This window comes from Rattus norvegicus, chromosome 7 (assembly GCF_036323735.1).
Source record: "Rattus norvegicus strain BN/NHsdMcwi chromosome 7, GRCr8, whole genome shotgun sequence".
NCBI lineage: Eukaryota > Metazoa > Chordata > Mammalia > Rodentia > Muridae > Rattus > Rattus norvegicus.
This window is the reverse complement of record NC_086025.1, coordinates 54,619,957-54,639,278: the sequence shown is the minus strand read 5'-3', so window position 1 is coordinate 54,639,278 and position 19,322 is coordinate 54,619,957. Positions and strand designations below refer to the sequence as shown.

The 19,322-nt window shown below is 39.9% G+C and overlaps 1 protein-coding gene across 2 annotated transcripts in view; it reads left to right on the top strand.

Annotated features, from left to right (window-relative positions):
- Positions 1-19,322, top strand: part of Frs2 (fibroblast growth factor receptor substrate 2) — an 81,475-nt gene that overhangs the window by 39,378 nt on the left and 22,775 nt on the right. For both annotated transcript variants that reach the window (NM_001108097.4, XM_039079125.2), the window contains exon 2: positions 5,582-5,682. The gene's annotated coding sequence lies outside the window, so the exon portion shown is untranslated. The remainder of the gene's footprint in view (positions 1-5,581; positions 5,683-19,322) is intronic.

Below are 19,322 nucleotides of genomic sequence, written 5' to 3'. Positions count from 1 at the left end.
TGATGCTTATTTAGGTCTGTATACATCTTTTGCATGTGATAAAGATCTAGAAGAAATTAGTGAAGTTTCTACTTTGATATTCTAAATAGATCACAATGAAAAATGTAATATTTAGAAATACATTTTGTGTAGTGCCTAGAATATGGGCAGGATGTCTATATAAAACAGGTTTTTTTAAAAAAACAGTTTATTTGTTTTATATATGTGACACCAAAATAATGGTTTTAAAATAGGACATTCCTCGTTTTGAGGAGTGTACATTGGAAGGAAGATGAGACAGTTACTGACTGTAAAGATTACACACAGAACTTTAGAGACCATGTACACGATATATGCTACCACCCCCCCCTTTTGTTTTTAAAGATTTATTTCTTTATTTTATGTATGTGAGTACACTGTCGCTGTCTTCAGACAGAAGAGGGCATCGGATCTCATTACAGATGGTTGTGAGCCACCATGTGGTTGCTGGGATTTGAACTCAGGACCTGTGGAAGAGCAGTCGGTGCTCCTAACCACTGAGCCATCTCTCCAGCTTTCATTTTCCTTTCTTAATCCTGAAACAAGGTGTAAAAGCAAACACTCCTAAGGATGCCTACTGACTTTGAAACCACACAGACCACTCTGTTATCTTCATTTGATTTGAAGGTTTGTGTTGAACATGTTTTGTTGAAAAACACTGAATCTTGGTTATTTTACTTTTCAATTATGTCTTGGTTATTTTACTTTTCAATTTCATTTTTAGTCATCGATACCCTGACTTAAGGGGCAGCCTTAAGTGTTAGTTTTTCTTGACAATTCTGGACAAAAGTGTTTTGAAAGTTAGCATCTATATTTAGTCATTTGGAACTTTAAGTTGGTAACTCCGTAGCATTATCCTCTGTGCCAAGAGCTAAGCTGTATTGATGTTTAAAGGCACATGATGTTTAGTCATGTGACAATTTTCATTTTCTAGATAATTAAAGGCATTGGTATAACAAAGCTAAGTTATTAAAAGTCTTTGAAAAATTTTTGACACTTATTTATTGTTTGTGTGAGACTGTACATGGGGCCATGAGAAGGCAGCTCTGAGGAGCCAGGTCTGTTTCCTCCGTGTGGGTCAGAGAGAGTGTACACAGGTGTCAGGAAGACAAGTGCCTGCTTAGCCATTTTGCTGGTCCTGTCTCTCATCTTGCAGATAGTTGAATTTGTTAGTCTGATTTTCAGATAACTGAGACTATTCTGTTTAAAGTCTTCAAAGGGTTCTCCCCACCTCCTTCCCCCTACTTAGCTTTTCATGCCAGATTCATTGTCTAGCTCTTGAAGGCCCTGCTGATATTCTGGTATTCTGATTTCTGGTAGTCTGGATTTATTTTTTACATATTGGACTATATGAGAATAACTTTGTGAACTTTAAATGAAAATAGATTGTTTAGATGAAAGGTATGTTGGCAGAAGTTTGGGACAGCTCTAGAGATTGGATGTTTGCTTTGGTCTTGAGGGCGATCACTGAGTCATACTTGGTGGGTCCTCTGTCCCCTGGCTAATCTCTGTGAAAACCCTGCAGTTTGCCAGGCATGTGATACATAAAAGGCAAGTAGGCCTCAGCCCAGAGGGCGTTTGTTTATTTAAAGAAGAAGAAATTAAGTTCAAACACCCTACTGTGTTACATCTAATTTAGTCATGTTAAGGGTTCTTAGACTCTTCTGATTCTTTCTAGCGCCTGTGATGCCTAAAGATAACAAATAAATTTGAAATAGTTGAACTTCTGAGAAAACTTGAAACTTTATAACCACAAACAGAAATACTTAAAAAAAAAAAAAAAGGCAGGAGAAAGGCAGTGTCATTTCTTTTGGGAGTTGTCCTAGTGGTGCTCATTTGTGGAGCTGTGCTGCAGATTATTTAAAAACAGAACACTAAGAATAACAGTGTGATACATACAACTTTATTAATTGTTGAACATACATAAGAATCTTTAAATTATTTTTTGCTATTTTTTATTTTATGTGTATAATGCTGTGAGTGCATGTGTATGTATGCACTGCATGCCTGCCTGCTGCTCTGACACCAGAACGGTTGGATCCTTGGAACTGTAGTTATTCACAGCTATGAGCTCCAAGCTGGGAATCAAACCAGGCTCCTCTGGAAGGGCAGCAGTGCTCTTAACTGCTGAGCATCTCTCCAGCCCCACAACTCTTTTAAAAAGCGTCAGTATGGACCTGTAGATGTTTAGACACTAAACTCTGAAAATTGAGGATGGTATATTTGGAAATCAGCTCATCTAAAATGAGCAACTTATTTTTTGTAAATATTCCCTACCAGATAACAAGAAAGAAGTATTTATTGGGGGTGGGGAGTGCTTTCCCAGACAGGAGCTATCTTTGATGAAGTGACTTGTAAAAACCAGACTGTAAAGGAAAAGGAGAGAGAAACAAGCCAGGGCGGCAGGTGGGAGGGGTGCACAGAGAAAATGAGTTAGAAAGCTTTGAAGTGGGAACATGGCGTAATGTGTTTAAGGAGAGCACAGAGGCCATTGTGGCTCAAGACTAGGAACCGAGGTGGGTGAGTGGTAAGAGATCAGGGAGATGGAAAGGATTGTTTGTAAAGGTTTGTTATTTATTTAGTAAGAGTATTTCCTTGAAGGGTTTAAGAGAAGGATGATATGCTCTGACCTTCTTTTGAAAACAGCTAATCTCACTGATTCTCGAAGCCAGCAAGGGGCTCTGAGGAACCAGTACAGTAACAGAACTATGAAGTAAGCATGGCGTAGATTTTGTGATGAGTGTGACTAGAGAGGTTGATATAGTTTAGGGTTAGAATTGCCTGCTCAGGCTTTGTGGAACTCTGGGGTTGGTTCTCTAGAATGTCAACACGATGTCTGTCTGTCATTTGTCTGACTATCTCTCTTCGCACTGACTGCTTTCTTACCTTACATAGGAAATTTATGGGTAAGCACCTTCTAAAGATGACCATGAAGTTTATGTATTTAATGCCCTAGTTCATGGTGATTATTATATTATGGTGTGTGGTGGAGTCATAATTGCTTTAAGGCTTTTTTTAAGGGGAAAGAGCAAGTAATAGATACTTATGAAATGAATCATGAATCTTTATGGATACTCTAAATTTTATATAATTATTGAGTTTTTACTTCTGTGATTTTTATTTAATCTTGATGAGAAATATTACCTATTTGTCAATATTTGTAACAGTACTACTCAATGTAGTTTAAATTTCTTTTTAAAACACATAAAATTATTTCTTAGTGTGGAGGGAGTTAGGTTGGGTGACTGTGCCAGGATGTACATGTGCTGGTCAGAGAACAAACTTGGTTCACTTTTTCCCACCATATACTTTCTGGGGATTGATCCCAGCTATCAGAGTTGTTGGCAAATGCCTTGACTCCCTGAAACATTTCTCTGGCCCCAAGTTGAAGATTTTTTGAGACAAAGAAGGTATTGCCATGAGAATTGAACAGCATGTCTACCTAAGCAAATCCTGAACAAACTTTGGCAGGGAGAAATCTCACAGGCCCCACCCTACAGAGTACTGGCAATTCAGAACAGCCCAGCGAGGGAGAATTAGTCTTTTCTAGGGATAGGTTACACAGTACCACATGATGGTGGTGCGTGACATTTTCCTTAGAGATTGAAACGTCTCATCCTACAGGGAAACCTCCTTAAGCAGCATGGTAAACAACTCAGAATAAACTCAGAAAGTCCCTGAAACTGACTAGGGTCATTAGAGTGAGCAATAAAAGCCAAGAGTCCCTCTCAGTTAAACAGAGATAAGCTACAGAAGACCAGGGAGAGCAGACCTGCTGCCTGGGAGAAGCAGAGACTAGCTGAACTGGCTGGAAGAGGTTTGGACCAAGGCACTTGGAAAGGTTGCTCTCCAGCCTGTTGAGTGCCTGCGAGCAGTGTGCTCTACGTTTCCAGGTTTGTGAGCAGCTGTCTTTGAGCTACTTCAGCTCTTGTCAGTAACTCCTCACCCATACTCCTGTAAATAACCTCAATAAAACTCATGGTCCACAAAGTTGGACTTTGGTGGTATCCATACTTTGGCTTGTTTTGGCTCCCACTCTTGAGTGAGTATGTAGTGTCTCCCAGGAAAAGTTGTCTTACAGTGATGAATCCTAAAGCCATATCCATGCAAACAACACTAAATGGACATACGCACATGGAACCGTTTGGTCCTGGGGATCAAACTCAGGTTATCAGGCCTAGCTAAGTGTCTCATCAACCTGTCTTGTATTTTTAATTATCTTAAATATGTTTCTAAAGCCTGGTTTAATGGTATGTGTTACACATTGCACAGGAAGGTGAGGTAGGAGGATCTTGAGATCCAGATGAACCTAGGCTACCTACAAGACTCTGGCATTTAACCAACCACCGGAGCAGCCAGCCAGACCTCCCTAACCAACCATGGCAGCACAAGATAATTTGCGCTGTAGTTTTCAGCAGTGCCTGGTTTATCTTACTCCTTTTCTCTAATATCATCTGAGAATGATTTGGATTTGTTGAAGCGGAAGAGACCATCCAAACTTCTTCTAAGTTTTCACATGCACATAGACTCACATATAAATAGCATTTATTATTATTATTTTTTTTTATGAGATAGGGTCTCACTATGTAGTTCTAGGTGTACTCACTGTGGAACTCTCTGTAGACCAGGCTGGCCTCAATCTCACAGAGAGCTGCCTGTCTCTGCCTCACCACTATGCCCAGCCACAAATAGCATTTTGTGGGTAATCATTCAGTTACAGCCTGAGAAGTAGGGACTGCCAAAATTGTTGGGTTTGTCTTGAGTTCTGTCAGAGTAGCAACATTCCATTCCCTATAGAAGACCTGTATTCCTAATGCTCTTTACTATACATTAAAGACCATGAATGTTTAATAAAACATCTGCCCACCCCATGTCCTGGTACCTGGCAGAAACCACATATTCAACTCTCTCCTTCTCAGAGTCTTTACCAAAGGTGGAGCTGATGAAGAGCCAATGTGGCCTAGGTTTGTTCATTCTGTGTTCGGGGTGTGTCATCTTTGTCTTTTATGGCTTTTGCTTATGGAGAAAAGATGATGGCGGGGTAGTTAGTATCGTGGTGTTCTGTGGAAGAAAGGTGTTTGAGATCTAAAGTACTTAAGCACTTCATCAGTTGGGGTTAACTAATAATCAGTTTCTTCATTCTCTGTATAAACGTGTGTAGGACTCATTGGTACCACAGCCATTGCTTCAGGTGTCTAAAATAAATATATAAAGTGGACAGAAATCCCTCTCTTGGGCTTTCAGTTCAGGTATAATGGGCAAGTGCTTCATGGTGGTCAGAATGTGCAATTCATGCTTTCCTCTGTTTGTCTGTTTTGTCCCAGTTTGTAAGTCACAGTCAGGACTGTAAGGCCTAGCAGCAGCAAAGGTGTTGAGGACTCAAGCATTCTGGCCCTGGGGAACAGGGCCAGCTTTTTCTTTTTAAATCCTCTATAACTCTTAGCTTTGTTCATGGTTTCTATTAGGAGTTTGCTTATGGTCACAATAATGTAATTAATTGTTCTTAACATTTTTATTATTTATAATATATGCCATATTCTCAATTACTGTACCCTTATTTCAGAAATGGCTACCAAGAAGTAGATGCCCAGGCGTAATGGTGAGGAAATCCACGGTACTCCACGTGCCATGAAGTAAGATGCAGCATAGCATCCATCCAGATTAGTAAGTAACCAAGTCGCTCTCCTTTACCGTAACAGTTATATATGCTGGAAACATTTCATAAGAATGTGGGCATTGAAAGAGTTGCGTACATTTCTGGTTTTACTGTGGAGTTCAGATTCGTTCTACAAAATATGTCTGCTAGTTTTCTTAAAACAACAGTGCATGTAGTATTACTGAATTACAGCTTTAGAAAGATGTATTGAAAAGAGTTACCTCCGCCTAGTACAGCGTCCTTGTTGTTTTTGGAGGTCTGTTTTTCATCCCAGTCTTTGTTCTTATTATAAAGATATAGTTTGATCATAGTGTTGTGTAGACAGGCTGTGCTTCTAATCTGGGTATGGTGCCACAGGCCTAAAATCCAAACACTGAAGTGGCTAAGTCAGGATGATTGTATATCTAAGGCCACCTTGAGTTATGTAGTGAGTTCAAGGCCAGCCTGGGATCCAGAGAGACTCAGTCTCAACAAATGACCAAATGACCAAAAAACCAAAAAACCAAGACAAAACAAAACAAAAAACCCTTCTTTGAGTTAGATTTATTTCAGATACTTCTTCTTTGAATTAAAAACTTGCCCTTCAGTATTTAATTTGGGGTTTCTTAGTGGGGCAATAAAATATTCTACAATTAGATGATCCTAATGTTTATATAATATCAAAATATAATATTTTATGAATATAAATACTTCTGTTGAAATAAGTTAACTTTATAATATTTTTGTACCTTAAAAAAATCATCCTACAGAATATCATGTCTTGGAGAAACAAGTGTCACTTGAGTTTCTGGTGTTTTAGAATATGAAAGTATGTCTCAGATTTTGTGCCTGACAAAAATGATTTGATTTCAGTGTTTTTTATCATTTTTTTTAAGATTTACTTTTTAAATTTTATGTGTGTGAGTGTTTGGTCCCCATATCTGTTTATCACATGCACACCTGGTTTCATTGGAAACCAGAGAGGGTGTCAGATCCCCTAGAACTGAACTTACAACCATGTGTTGGGAATGAAACCCTGGACCTCTACAAGAGCAACAAGTGCTCTTAACCACTGACCCTTTAAATGGCAGTTTTATAATAGGAGTGGATTTTATATTTTTGCTAAAATTACTTTTTTTTTTTTTGGTTCTTTTTTTCGGAGCTGGGGACCGAACCCAGGGCCTTGCGCTTCCTAGGTAAGCGCTCTACCACTGAGCTAAATCCCCAGCCCCTAAAATTACTTTTATTATTAAGAAATTACTGTCATTTGGGCATGATGGTGTACACTTTTAATCCCAGAACTCACGTGAGTTTAAGGCCAGTCAGGATTACATAGTGAGATCTGCCTTAAAAAGAAGTCAGTTGTAACTGAATTTGATTTTGAAAATTTTCATTTTCAAGAAACTATTTTGAAACTAATTCTTTCTTACCTGAATATTTTTAGGGGACAAAATTATATCTGTTTTTTTTTTTTGTCAGAAAAGAATTCCAAAAGATAAGAAATCATTTGCAAAATAGTAAACTAAATGGAAAAAGTAGAGTGCTTTCTACTGAAAGATAAATAACATCCTTTCTTTTGTGGGTCCCGGAGACTGAGCTAGGTGACTGGGCTTGCCTAGCCCTTTGAGTCATCTCACCACCCTGTTTTGGTGGTTGTCTTTTGTTTATTTTAGTTTTTTAAAGATGGGGTTCCTTACTATGTAGATCAGTTTGGCCAATAATTCACAGAGACCCTGCCCTAGTCTCCTTCCAGCATGGAGATCTAAGTTGTATGTCAGCATGCCTGGCTGTTTTTGACTTTTTAAAAACAGGGTCTCATGTAGCCAGGCTATGTCAGATTCACTGTGTAACTAGCTAGCTAAGACTGCTTTGGCCTACTGCTTGAATTATAGCCACCGTGATAAATGGTGTTATTAGGGTTTCAGCCCTAATAGATATCTTTTTTTTTTTTTTTTTTTTTTTTGGTTCTTTTTTTCGGAGCTGGGGACTGAACCCAGGGCCTTGCGCTTCCTAGGCAAGCGCTCTTCCGCTGAGCTAAATCCCCAACCCCCCTAATAGATATCTTTAAAACATTCCTTATGGACCATCCTTTCCAGTGGATTTTTTTATGTTTTGATCTTAGCCAAAAGGCCGGCACACCATTCCAGTGGATTTTTTTTTAATTTATTTATTATATATAAGTACACTGTAGCTATCTTCAGACACACCAGAATAGGGCATCGGATCTCATTACAGATGGTTGTGAACCACCATGTGGTTGCTGGGATTTGAACTCAGGACCTCTGGAAGAGCAGACAGTGCTCTTAACCACTGAGCCATCTCTCCAGGCCCCCACCCCCAGTGGATTTTTAACAATATTTTTTTTTTTAATTCTTTGGACTTTTGAAGGAAGACATCATGAAGTGATAGAAATTATGATAATCTTTGTTAACTGTGTAGTGAGTACTTGGATTCACTTGCTGGGCAGCTTTAAAAAGTTACTGTGGTCATATTTTCTCAGGAACATTGGAGGTGGGTAGTAGTGATTATTGTAGATTAGTTCTACCTGCCAACTAAGTGCCAATTAAAAAATAGTTTTTAGGGGCTGGGGATTTAGCTCAGTGGTAGAGCGCTTACCTAGGAAGCGCAAGGCCCTGGGTTCGGTCCCCAGCTCCGAAAAAAAGAACTCAAAAAAAAAAAAATAGTTTTTAATTCTGTATGGATCACCTTTCCAATGGATTTTAAGAAAAATAGTTTTAGCAATATTCTTTAGACTTTCTGAAGGAAAGCTTTTAAAGTGATTTTTTTTTCAGATCAATAACCAATTCCTGTTAAAAATTCCAGTATCATATGCTTTAAGGGATGCACATATTCTGGAACATCCTTTCCCCATTGTTGAAACTACTGCAGATTTAATCCTGGTCTTGGGACCCACCGGCTGAGGCTGAGGGAGAGCAGCAGGAGCTAGGGTCAGCAGGCTGCTCTCATTAGTGTGCCTCCTACTTCCAAGATGTCAGAAGGTGTTGGGATGTAAATAGCGTGTTCAGATCTTCCAGGGAGCTGTTCAAGGCATTGAGGAAGTACTTTAGTAGAAATCTAGAATGTTCTTTTCCTAGACTATAATGCTTAAAGCAAAAGAATTTTTTTTTTTTGTATTTTGGTGTTTGTTTGTTTGTTGTTTGAGACAGGGGTTTCTCTTCGTAGCCCTGGCTGACCTAGAACTCACTATGTAGACCTCAAACCCAGAGCTCCATCTGCCTCTGCCTTCCAAGTGCTGGGATTAATGGCTTGCACCACTACCTCCTGGTTAAAAGTACAAAGTTTAAAAGGTTTAATCTCTCACTGTTCTTAGTCTGATCATCTTCACCATCTTCTTTTGGAAAATGAAATTTAAATTTTCTACATTAGTCAAATGTATGATTCGTGATGTGATAATGAATCATATGGTCTGGTACTTTTAGGGCTCCCATCTACAGTGGTAAATGGTTACTCTTATGATTTTTAATTTATATTTATTAATTGATACTGGGCATTGAACCTAGGGTCTCAAATGTGGTAGGCACGCGCCTCTTAGTGAGCTATGCCTAAATTCCAGTATTTTTATTTTGTGTTTATGTGTATGCATTACTTGGTACATGTATGCATATGTATATAACTATGCAGTTGCATGTCTGTGCATGTGTATGTAGAAGCCATAGGAGAACGTTGGCTGTCTTTTTTTTTTTTTTTTTAAGATTTATTTTATTTATTATATATAAGTACACTGTAGCTGTCTTCAGATACACCAGAAGAGGGCATCGGATCTCTTTACAGATGGTTGTGAGTCACCATGTGGTTGCTGGGAATTGAACTCAGGACCTCTGGAAGAGCAGTCGGGTGCTCTTAACCACTGAGTCATCTCTCCAGCCCGTTGGCTGTCTTTTTCATTTGTCACTTTTTTCTCTGGAGACGGGATCTCTTACTTGCTTGGAACTTGCCAGATAGGCTGGCTGGCTGGCCAGGAGCCCAGGGGATCTTGTCTGACTTTCTCCACAGAGCTGGATTACAAATGCGCCAGTGCACCCAGCTTTTCCCACCTCCGGTCGTCTGCAAGGCATGCACTTTACTAACTTATCCACCTCTCCAGCACCCAGATAGTCTTATATTTAGTGTAGAAAATTAGCACATTATTTACACACACACACACAATATCACTACTGTGTAATTAAATGTAGTAAAGGGATAGTGGCAACCTTCAAAGTGATTACACATTTTAAATACTCTATGTAGGCTGCAGGTCTGATGCATCAGCACTTGACTTGAGTGCAGGAGTGTCGGTGCTAGAATGGTCTTTGCTTTCTCTTCTACTCATCACACATCTGTTTTCTCCTATATCAGGTTTCCATGTAAAACTTTAATGTTTGTTGTGCATATTTTATTTAAATCATAAAGTTTTACAAAATAGTTATTTTGTCTGTGTGTAAGTAAATGAATACATGCATTTGTGGACAAATGTGTAGAGGCCAGAAGATGGCTTCCACTCTCCTTCGTTTCTCTGCCTAAGACTTGCTTATTTATTGATTTACTTTGTGTATATGGGTGGTCGTGGGCGCATGTGTTCAGTGATCCACCAAAGAAGCATGAGATCTCTGGAGCTGGAGTTAAAAGTGGCTGTGAGCTGCTGATGTAGGTGCTGGAACCAGATGTGGTTGGAAAAGGCCAACGGTGCCTCCTTAGGAGGGCAGATCTTCCTATGAGGTGAGGGTCTTCTAGGCTCTGTTTCTGGGGTTAGGGAACTGACCCAAGGTGGAAAGCCATGGGGCCGGTGTCTCTGTGTATATCTCTATAATAATAGCACACCACAGACTGGGCAACTTACAAGAAGAAGTTCATTGCTCACTATTGTGGATGCTGAGAAGTTGTAAGATAGCGTACTGGCGGGGTCTGGTCTGCTGAGTACAGACAGGAGTGCTGGACCAGGTGATGGAGAAAGATCCTGAGAAGCCTCTTCTGTGAGAACTTTAATCCCATTCACAGAGAGGAGCTGCGTGGCCTGGTCACCTCTTTCCTCCCATCCTCCCACCCCCCAACCAGCCAGCCAGTGCCAGCTCCTCAGCTTTGGAGGGGCATATTCACACTGTGTAGGAAAGGCATATTCACACTAGGTAGGAAAGGCATATTCATACTGTGTAGGAAAGGCAGGGGTACATGTGGCAAGGTGGAGGAAGCCTTTTGAAAGTGCCTGGCTGGCTAGTGTGTTTGTTTGTTTATTATAAGTACACTGTAGCTGTCTTCAGACACACCAGAAGAGGGCATCAGATCTCATTACAGATGGTTGGGAGTCACCAGGCGGTTGCTGGGGTTTGAACTCAGGACCTCTGGAAGAGCAGTCAGTGCTCTTAACCACTGAGCCATCTCTGCAGTCCCTGTCTCTCCCCCCCACCCCCGCAACAAATTTCAGTTTTTTTTTTAAATGTCAGTAATGATGCATTTATAAAAATTTTGGTGAGAAGACCAGAACCTTTGTGGTTGATAATGATTGTCACATTCCATAGATTGTCAAGTGTTGCCCTTTAAATTGAACATGCGGCAGAGTCCTTTCTGAGTAACTTTTGTTCTTAAGTCTTTTTATACAACATACTAATTTCATTATTTTCACCTGGTATACTGCACAGATAAAACCCTAATGTTTCTGCTTTTACAAATGGAAGCCAGGTTTTTTTGTTTTTCTTTTTTTGGGTTTTTTTTTTCGGAGCTGGGGACCGAACCCAGGGTCTTGCGCTTGCTAGGCAAGCACTCTACCACTGAGCTAAATCCCCAACCCCTGTTTTTTTTCTTTTTAAAATGGATTTGGGGGTCTTTCTCCTTACTGTATGCCTGTCCTGTCAGTTAATACTTTGCTGCGTGAAAAAGATATAAATAGCTAGGTTATAGGTTAAGTCTTAAAGAAGTTTTTTTTTATTTGTGTATGTGTGGGTGTATGTGTGTGTGTGTGTGCGCGCGTGAGCACGGGGTCAGGCCTCATGGCAGGCACCTGTACCCATTGAACTCTCTTGCCAGCCCCCTAAAGAATTTTTTGACCAGGAAGAACCTCATAACACAGATGTTAAAAAGCACATGTATGCAGTTAAAAAAGAGAATGAAAGAAATCAGTGAATAATTTAGTTTTTAGTTATTTTTAATGTTTTTAAATTTTATTTTATGTGTATGAATGTTTTGCCTGCATGAATGTCTATGTACTGAGTGTTCACTTAGTGTTCATGGAGGTCAGATGTGGGTGTTGGATCTTCCGAAACTGGAATTACAGACGGTTGTAGATCACCATGTAGGTATTAAAAATCAAGCCTGGGTCTTCTGGAAGAGCAGCCAGTGCTCTTAACTGCTGAGCCATCTTTCTAGCCCCAAGTGCTTTTATTTTTTATTTAAATATGCATATTTTGAGTTCCACTAAAGCAGCATTTATTGAATTAATAGAATTTGGTTTACCTCTGTTATATATAAAAACATTTCATTAATGTTTCTAATTTATCACTAATACCACAAACTTTCAGTTTAGAATATTTTTTTTGGTTTCTTTAAAGGTTAGGTGTCTGGTTTTGTCGGGTAGGATATTTTAAATGCCATTGTAGGTTATGTAATGAACAGTTTGATTGAATATATTTCAGTGTCACAGTTTTCTCTGCCTGTTTTATAGTATGGAGTTCATGTATAATGCATTGTAAAACTGTTTCTTTTATTCTGAAAGGTTCATTTTGCTTCAGACCCAGGTACAGGCAGAGATCAAGATTGGTTTTGAGTAGTTTATGTTATCTATGTCAGTCTAGATCTTAGGTCTTCAGATATACTTATTACTTGATTTTATTTGAACATCTGGAAACATTAAGAAATTGTCCATGTAGGTGGTAGAATAACGAATGCAGATTGACTGATAGTAGTACATTGGTTAAATTCTTGTGGAACTTGAAGTTTAGCAGCTCAGTGGTGCTGGAAGTCCACCCCAGGGTCTCTTACCTGCTAGGAAAGTGCCTTCTGTAGGTTTTGTGTCTGAGAGTCAGAGACAGTCTGTGATTCTGAAAAGTTAGCACTTTCTGATTCAGATTCTTTTTCATGCGTGGGTCAAGGCTTCAGGTGTTAAATTTAATTGAAACTGAACTTTATTTTTGAAACTTGAGAGTTTTAAATTTTAATAAAAGTGTATGCTTGTTATAGGTAATTTTTTGTTTCATATTCTGCTCATGGAGTCTTGTAAGATCTAGCTGAATTTTACTTTTTTAGTTACTTGCTTTTAGATTTGAAAAACAAAGGCCAAAAACTCAGAGTTGGTTGACACTGCACACAAATTGCTACCCCAGAACAAAAGTGCTGATGAAGATGAATCGAGCCTGTGATGTGGACTGAAAGGCAAACCTCTTCTCTCCCCCACTTGGAAGAACAAGCACTTTCCTTGCCAACGAGGACTGACTTTAAGTGGACCAGCTGTCCATATTGGGAACATAGGGTTGCTAAGGTGACCACGCTGTTTGCAGCAGAATGCAGCTGAGAGGGCAAGTTCTTACTGTGTGAGCTGAGGGAAAGAATGTGGTGTGACTGTGCATCATTCCTAATCACAGAGTGCTATGTGGGCAGCCGGAGACGCAGGGGAGCGCCCATGCTGTGTGCAGCCAGAAACTCAGTTCACAGGGGAAATGTCTGCCTGCCTGCCTGCCTATGAAATAAGAGTGAATTTCTTTTGCTTGATGACATAAACATTCATTATATCTAATTTTTAAAACGTATTTGACACAAGTGTATACTTATTCCATCTCGTCCTTTTTACTTGTGAATGCATTGTGGATAAGTTCCCAGTAATGATGTGTTCTTTGCAATTCTTTGACTTGACACTTTAATCAGGATTATTTGGAAAGTCCCCTCCCCCATCTTTACTCTTCTAAGACAGTCCTCAGACCTCAGCCTTTCTGACAGTAGGTCTGACAACAGGCTTGCCCTGTTGTGCCTGGCTTAGTTGTTGCCTCCATCTGCCCACCTCTGCTCCTACTGTTTCCAAGGAAGGGCTTACCTGGTTTTGTTGTTTGTCTACTTGTTTTTTATTTTTCTCTTTTGAGCATGGACCTTCCTTTGGAGTTTATAGGCTTGCCTCAAGCTCCTGTCTCCCCAGCCTCTGCTCCTGAGTGCTAAGGCGAGCTTATCTTTGTCTATGTGTCAATACGGACAGATTATCTCTGCATGTGTGTTTGAGACAGTCTCTCACTGAGCCTGGGACTTGCCATTTGGGCTAGGCTGGCTTACCCACAGGTCCTTGGGATCTATCTGTTTGTGTCTCCCCAGTGCTGTGGCTGTAGCCACAAGCTTTCATTCCCAGCTTTTTAAGTTGGAGCTGGGGATCTGATCAGGCCTCCATCCTTGTGTGGCAAGCACTTTACCCGTCGAACCGTCCCAGCCCTGTGAGATCCTCAGGCATCATTCATCCTCTAATGCATCTACAGATCGGTTCTGGCGTTTGTATCTAGTAAAAAATGTAGTGATTTAAAGTGAGCTGGAAAGACGACCTACAGTTAGGAGCACCTGACTCTTTTTCCAGAGAGGTCCAGTTGAGTTCCAAGCACTCAGGTCAGATGATAGCCACCCGTACTGACCAGAGCTCCAGGAGATCCAGTGACTTCTCTTGACCTCTGCAGGCGCTCATATACAAATGACATTCATCCTTACAGACACAAGCTTATGCAGAGAGAAAGGTACATCCTCATGCTTCAATTCTGACACACCTTTGGATTCTGCCAGGAGCACTGTCACTCATACTGAAGTAAGGTATATGTGTAGACACAGACTGAACAAGTATTGTTTGGATTGGAGGTGGGCTTTAAATAGCACTGTCCTGTAGGAGAGAGACGCACCAGTCCTTTAGGAACAAGGTGGATTCTAGGACTGGGGCAAACAAGCCAGAAGCAAAGGAGTAAACCCTCCAAAGATAGGGATATGTAAAAGGAGCACAGGAACCAATGAAAGCTCCCTGTGGCCAAAATTGAAATCACTTGAAAAACAAGGTCAATGAAAAACTCAGTGTAGAAGAAATGCCCATGGCCGATAGTGGTATAAATACGTGCCTGAATAGAATAGAAGCAGGGAAAACCACTCTCTTGCGCAGAAGAATTCCAAATGATTGGTGAGTGTCACAGATAAAGCTCAGCAAAGAGACTGCCAGCCCAGCACACCAAACAGCTGAGCAGTGTTTTACATTCAGAGTGAGTTGAAACTGCCCCCCATACCCTCTCCTTTGTGGGTATGTTATTCTGGGAATGGAACCAGGATCTTACATACAGTAGATCAGAGCTTTCTCTGCCCTCCCACCGCCAGGACTGCATTTGAACTCAGCCTCTTGAATGCTGGCAAGTGCACTTGTGGAGATGCCTTCTAGCTCACACCACCTCTTTCCATGCCCAGGCTCACCTTAGGCTTCGAACTCTGCCTTAGCCTCTTGGGTACCCTGAAGAATGGTAGGCCTGCAGCACCATGCTTGTGAGTTCCAGCCTTCTTTCTAAAACATACTGTGTGAAAGAGTTGGAGTGGAATAGCTTCTAGTGGAGAAAATGGCAGGCACAGCCCCAACCAGGTGACCAGGCCATAGTCATTAACATCAGCCATAGTCACGTTGATAGTGTTTCAAGGGCTGTAAAATTTTATCTCTGGCTTTTCCCAACCTCACAATCCTCATCTTATTATAAGAAAAACATGAGGGGTTGGGGATTTAGCTCAATGGTAGAGCGCTTGCCTAGCAAGCACAAGGTCCTGGGTTCGGTCCCCAGCTCCGAAAAAAAAAAAAAGAAAAGAAAAAACAAACAAACAAACAAAAAAAATTGAAACAAATTCTAGCAAAGACCTTTATAAAGTATTTAACCTAATATTGCTCAGAATTGGAGGCGTCACGGAAATAAGGAACATTAGGAGAAAATGTTATAGCCAAGAGAAGCCTTAAGAGATTTTAAGATTGCATATAATACAAGTATCTTGGGGTGAATGAAAAACTTATGTAAAAACTAAGTAAAACTAAATAAGTATACTTTAAAAAATTTTATTAATTATGTTTTGTTTTTGAGACAGGATGTCATACTATAGCAAGGCAGGCCTGGAACATAGTGAAATAGCCTAGGTTGGCCTCAAACTCATGACAGCCCTCCTGCCTCGGCCTCTTAGATGTTGGGATACAGGCTTAAGCTTCCATAAATGTGTATTTTAGTTGTTAATAATGTTGTTTCTTACATCAACAAATGAGCCATGTAATAGAACTACGATGTTAATAGTAGACGTGGGCACAGGGTCTTCTCAGTGTTTCTCTAAATCTTAGTAAACTAAGCCTTTTCAAGTATTGTTTTCTTCCAGAAAATATGTACCTCAGACTTTTTTGAAAGCCATATTTTTAATAATACCATGCTGTCGAGCAGTCCATGTTTTTATTTTATTTTATTTTAAAATCTATAAATAACAGAAAGGGAGTACTTTGCCTGAGGGTCCTGGTGAATGGTTCTTTTAGAGAGGCCCTCTGAAGATATGAGTGTTAGTTGTTATTTTTTTTAAGTCTTAACTCCTTTAGAACATTTCAAGTGTTTTTTTATCTTCAGGTTAACCAAAATTCTTATAAAATACTGACTATACTTTAGACTAATTTTTTGCCTGTTTTTATATTGAGTTTCTGTTTAGCTTGACTTGTAAAAGAAAGGCTGCAGGGGCTGGGGATTTAGCTCAGTGGTAGAGCGCTTACCTAGGAAGCGCAAGGCCCTGGGTTCGGTCCCCAGCTCCGAAAAAAAGAACCAAAAAAAAAAAAAAAAAAAAAAAAAAAAAAAAGAAAGGCTGCAACATTGCAACATTAATGTTATTATTAATGTTGCTAAGTCTACTTTAGTATTATAAAAGCAGCACTGTTGAAATTCAGAGTAGTTTGGGCCTTAATCTACAATAATTTTTTTGTACAAATGTTTTTTCTTCCTAGCAATAGTTTTAACATAGTTTTAGTAATTTAAAGAGAGATACTGGTTGCCCATGAGTAACATTTATTTTTCAGAATAATTTTGCATAACAAGTTGAACGATCTAATGACTCTTGTGTTAATAATGCAAATATCATCAGAGCTCTAGTAGAGGACACAGTGCTCACTGCTTCCTAACTTGTGTGTCGGGGAGAGGAAGTGTTCTGAATACTTTCCTTTACCACAAGATTTTCTTAGTATTGACAAGATAAACACACTCATTTCTGGCATTTTAATTAAAGTGTGAAAACACATATGCTGCCAATTCCAGTCCTAAACAACCCCAGTCTTAGTAATAGGAGTGACTGTAAATCTTTACAGTGACTTTACCCTTAAGCTTAAAGAAGACAAACTGTTTACTCACTGATTTTCTTTTTTAATTTTTGAGTGAATTAGTAGAAAGAAAACTAATTGGAAGAAATTAATATTCCTAAACCATTACTTCAGTAGTTTTTGAGGTTTTAAAGTTACATTTTTTTTACACTATTTGTACAAGTATTACTGTTTTAGCTAAGTAACTTTTCAATACACCAAAGGTTATCACTGTGTAGACCAGGCTGGCTTTGAACTCATAGAGACCCTCTTGCCTCTGCCTTCTGAGTACTAGGATTAAATATGAGCTGGGTATGGTGTTACTTGGTGCCTGCATTGGTCAATGGTTGTTGGATCCCCTGGAACTGGAGTTACAGATGGTTATGAGCCACTGTGTGGATGCTGGGAACCTAACCAGATTCTCTATAAGAACAGTATCTGCCCTCAGCTACTGAGGGAGCTCTCTAGCCCTTATCTTTTCCTGAGGTTTAAAATATAAGCACACCACTTTTTCTGTACCCCTCTTCTCTTCTACCCTTCCCATGTCTTGCCCCTTCCCCATTCGTGACTTTCTTCTCTTTTAACCATGTCCCTTACCAGGACAGAAGACAGATACACACAAATCAACATGTAATTGGAGCCTGCTTACTCATTGGGCATTGCCGATGTACACATGCACATGTTTCTAGGACTGAGCACCTGGTTTAAATAACTCTCAGGGCCTCAAACCTGGGCAAGGCAGGCTGATTGTCCTTCTCTCAGCATTGTCAGTAGCCTGTGGCTCTTCATCTAGCGTGGGGCTCCATGAGACTTCTCCTATCTCAACTGGAATTTCAATTATTGTTGAAATTGTCCAGGCCTTGTTTAGGCAGCCATCCATGTTGTTGAGATTTCATGGATGTAGTTCCCTGCTACAGCTTAAAGGCATTTAAAAAAAAAAGAAAGATTTATTTATTTATTATGTATGAGTACACTGTAGCTGTCTTCAGACACACCAGAAGAGGGCACTGGATCCCATTACAGATGGTTGTGAGCCACCATATGGTTGCTGGGAAGTGAACTCAGGACCTCTGGAAGAGCAGTCAGTGCTCTTAACCTCTGAGCCATCTCTCCAGCCCCATATTTTTCTTAATTCAACATAGTTTATTGTTTGTGTGTGTGTGTGCGCACATGTGTGTGTGCATGCGCATGCTCTCACATGTCTGTGGGTCAGAGGAAAACTTACAGGCAGTGGTTCTCCCACCGTTGGATTTCCAGGAGCAGTAAAAGCAAAGCTGCATTTTATATATAGTCACTTCCTTTTCACTGTGCGTGCATTGCATTCAGTTCTGAGTCATTCAGTAATGGAGAGAAACCAAAGAGGTTTAAGAAGTCACACAGAAGGCTGGAGAGATGGCTCAACAGTTAAGAGCACTGACTGCCCTTCCAGAGGTCATGAATTCAATTCCCAGCAACCACATGGTGGCTCACAACCATCTGTAACAATCTGACACTCTCTTCTGTTGTGTCTGAAGACAGCAACAATACTTACATACAATAAATAAATGTTAAAAAAAAAAAAGGCACATAGAAGATCTGAATCAAATACCCAGAACACCCATGGTCCAGTAAGTTATTTTTCTTCTATTGGAAGTACTTACTTTGAGAATATATTTTCATGTACAAAGTATGCTTTTAAAGGAAGCACAAAATCTTTACTACCCAATATATCTTATATGGTAGGTATTTGTACTGAAAGTTTTTTTTTAATTGAATTTACATCCCTATCCCTGTTTTCCCCCTCCCCCATATTCTCTTCCCCCAGTGTCCCTCTCCTCTCCTCGTCTGAAAAGGAAGCAAGTCCACCACAATACTTTGGCAGTGCTAACAGTCAGAACAGTTCACACATAGAGTGATAGAATGGACTGTAGTGGTACACAGCTGCCACCTTAGTGCTCAGGAGCAGGACAGAGGAGGACCACAAGTGTGACAGTACCCTGAGCTGAACAAACCCCTGTCTCAAACCCCAAGGGCAGACAATAACAGACACTGTACACACTGACTTCAAAAGGAAGCCAGAGCATCCAAATTTTAAAATTGAAATAAAAGGAACATTATTTAGCATACAGGGATAACTCCCCCTTTTTATTTATTAAGATATAGTAAAGATATTATTTATTAAGGTAAGTCCTCGAGGATTAAATTGAGGACACTGAGCACTTGTATTTATAAATTGACTTGTATACCAAATTATTGTCTCCAGCATTATTGTTTTGGATATATAAAGAATGAGATTTTTTGACTAATTGTTCTTATGTAAGGCCTATAATCTGTCTGGTATCATTGTCCTCCCTTGTTAAGGAGTCTAGGCAATCCAGTTTGAGTTCTTAATGTCCTATAAAG